We start from the raw sequence: 3468 nt of genomic DNA, 5'->3' as shown, positions 1-3468 counted from the left end.
TTTCTGTATTTTTTAGAATAGAAATATATTTTTGGAATTAAGTATATCTAGCAGTTTGTTTAATTAAGACATTTAAATAATGTAATTTTTTTTTCTCTTTTGACTTTTAAAAAAAAAAATTATGGAAAGCATAAGTATATATTTATGTGTTGATATATATAATATATATAAATATGATGATTTAATACTCTTTGTCTTTGCTAAATATTTAATAAATATTATTATAACCTGATCTTCGCGGTAACGGTGCAGAGGATTGAATGTTTATGCTAAAAACAATTACATTCAGTTTTTCGAAGAGATATTTTGTGTTGCTGCGGAATCTGAACCACTCAATCTGAGATACGGTTCGAATTATATTATCCACATCACATAACCCTAGCTATGTCATGGACAGAAAGAGTGACCAGTGATTGGTTGGCATCAGTATTCTATTAATTTTTTTTTTTAATGTCATTCCTTCGCAGTGCTATAAATAGAGCATGGCCTCATAAGTATTGCTCCTCACCAACACCACACACACCCAACATATAATCATCATCAACTCTCACTTAATTACTCACACAGCGATGAAGACCGCGATTCTTCTTTTGGTGGCCCTGATGATGGCTGCTTCGTCGGCCTCCGGCGACCGCCACGTGGACACGATGAACGTCGAAGCCAACGAGCCTTTGACGGTGAGCATCGGGAACAGGAAGATCGTGTTTTCCATGGACGTGGCACCAAACTGCCAGCCACTTGGCGCTCCTTGCGGGTCAGACACTGGGCGCACATGGATGTTTTGCTGCCCCAAATCGGAATGCAAAGGCTCTCTCCCAGACGGAGGACGATGCACTGCCTGCGTGCCACTTGGCGGCGAGTGCGAATTTTATAAAGACAGCGAACCTTGTTGCGGAAACGCGGCGTGCGTAGGCCGTATTGGCGGAGGAAAGTGCATTAGCCCTAACCCTTCGCTTGTTGCTTAATAAATCCATGCATGCATGCAACGTATGGCTGGCTCTCCACGTACTCTCTCTGGCTATGTATACATATGTGAGATATATAGTCATTACTTAATCATGCACAATAAAATGGGTATGTTGCTAGCTATCTATACTACTTTTATCTCTTTCCTCTATATATGTTTCCACTTATCGTCTATGTTTATCAATAAAATGTCTCGCTCGTGTCGTGTCTATGTGATGCTTTCATATAATTTTGTCGTATTTCAGCTACCTAATACTACGTAACATACTTTAATGATCTAATATGATATTTAAGAAGAGCTAGCATGGAGAAAATTCAAGCATTTTTAAGCATAATGTGCGTAGAAGTAGACATTGAAGAAGAAGACCCTGCTTTATCCTTATTTGACGAACCCAGGGGAAAATTTAAATAAATAATGTTTAAGTACATGAAAAAGGCCTGGCTAATTATAATATTCAAGGGAAATTTAAGGCCGCTTTGATAAGAAATAGAAAATCAGGAAAATAAAAAACATAACTACTTTCTAGTGCTATACACCAAAAAGCATCACCACAAACGTGACAGACTAACGGAAACAAAATATTTAGCTTCAATCGAGAGATGGTGGTCTTTATGTCCCCGTTGCAAACATATATGCATAATTTCTTGTCCCCGTTGCTGCACTTGTGACGTGTTCGTGCTCCCGTTGGCACTGGCATTCTCAAACTCCTGAAATCACAGTGAGTTTGATGAAGAAAATAGCAAACCATAGGTATGTGTTGATGATTTCAAAAATAAAATGTTTTTCATTTTTAATTAGGATAATTTACAAGATTACCCCCTGAACTCGTGCTTGATTAACAAAGTGCACCCTGTACTCGGATTTTCAACAAAAAATACCCTGAACTCAGGTTTTTGTTGACTTTTGCCTCTTCCGTCAAAATTTAGCAGTTACCGTCCATAACATACGCACGTTTTAGTCACATGTTACCTCAATTGAGGGTAGAAAAGTATTTTTAGTATATTGAATTAATTTTAATTTTTTTTCTATATAAAATCTCTCTCTCTCTCTCTCTCCTCTTTCTTCTTGTCTTCTTCTTCTCCTCCCGCGACTGATATTATTTTTGCCTAATATATCAGGCCGGCCCTGTCTCTCTCACTCTCTCTCGGTTTTCTAGGGTTACGTTGATTGTTATATTGAACTTTCTCTTCTCAAACAGATAGGAATCTCGTATCTTTCTCTCCCTTTGTCTTTCTCTCTTTCTCTGACTCGCTCTCTCTATCTTTCTGACTCGCTCTCTCTATCTTTCTGACTCTCTCTCTCTCTCTCTTTATACCCAAACGCTCAGCGTTGAAGCCACCTTCGAACGCTCCGCCGTCAACTCCAAGCTGATCACGTCTGGTAAGTATCTCTCAAACTCTCTGTATTTGGTTTTCTAGGGTTACGAATTTTTTTATTATAATAAAGATGTATACCGATGCTTCTATCTGAAACAGGGCAGTGTCAAACTCTTATTCCTGGTCCTGGTCAAGTTCCAAAAGGTGGTTGTATTTTTTATTTATTTAATACTTTGAATTTTTGTGTTGTGTGTTTTTTTAATCTATTTTGTAGTCTGTAGTCGAAGCTTTGGAAACCCAAGTGAAGAGTAAGGTCACAATTAAGGTAAAAAAAAAGTATCACAACCCGGTGATGATTATTTATGGTAGCAATTTTTTTTCCTTTTGTTGCAGGTGTGTATCGGTCGCGGGAGGAGAAGAAGAAGACAAGAAGAAAGAGGAGAGAGAGAGAGAGAGATTTTATATAGAAAAAAAATTAAAAATTAATTCAATATACTAAAAATACTTTTCTACCCTCAATTGAGGTAACATGTGACTAAAACGTGCGTATGTTATGGACGGTAACTGCTAAATTTTGACGGAAGGGGCAAAAGTCAACAAAAACCTGAGTTCAGGGTATTTTTTGTTGAAAATCCGAGTACAGGGTGCACTTTGTTAATCAAGCACGAGTTCAGGGGGTAATCTTGTAAATTATCCTTTTAATTATGCATGACAGGTGAACCGTGTACCATTTTAACCGATCTACAATTGGGGCAAAACAAAAAATTTCCAGCTAAGCAAAGCTAAAGCATTTTCACCTCCTAAAAGAAGCTTATAATACATAAAAACACATCAATCTTCTACCCATAAAAAAGCCAAGGTAATTTAGAATTACCTGAAGTGCTTTGCAATCCTCCAAGGGTTCAAATTCAAGAACCTGGAAGTATAAGATGGAAAAACTATTATTATGAAGTATATTATTCGTCTTTTGTGTTTAGTTTCCTCATTCTCTCTTTTTTTTTTTTTGGTGATATTGTATGAGTTTGGTGGCCTTATTTTAGTTCTCTTTGTTTGGTTGGTATCAAATGTATTTTTGTGAGAGAAAATAAGTGAGAATTTGGCGTAGTATTGTTTAGTCTCGCCGAGGGGTCCATCGGGGACGCCGATACACCTCGTGGACTTATCCATTTCGCCGATGGGTCCATC

The 3468-nt window shown here is 37.5% G+C and overlaps 1 long non-coding RNA gene across 1 annotated transcript; it reads left to right on the top strand.

Moving 5' to 3' along the window:
* The first annotated feature begins 236 nt into the window (after nucleotides 1-236).
* LOC149386601 (uncharacterized) lies at nucleotides 237-1177 on the top strand. The gene is made up of 2 exons (XR_016301135.1): nucleotides 237-347; nucleotides 468-1177. It is a non-coding gene; the product is annotated as an uncharacterized LOC149386601 (long non-coding RNA).
* The last annotated feature ends 2291 nt before the right edge of the window (nucleotides 1178-3468 follow it).

Source organism: Urtica dioica, chromosome 9 (assembly GCF_054948205.1).
Source record: "Urtica dioica subsp. dioica isolate 48M chromosome 9, U.dioica_male_clone48M_v1_H2, whole genome shotgun sequence".
Classification (NCBI taxonomy): domain Eukaryota; kingdom Viridiplantae; phylum Streptophyta; class Magnoliopsida; order Rosales; family Urticaceae; genus Urtica; species Urtica dioica.
The sequence above is the reverse complement of the archived record's forward strand: the minus strand, read 5'-3'. Positions and strand labels throughout refer to the sequence as shown.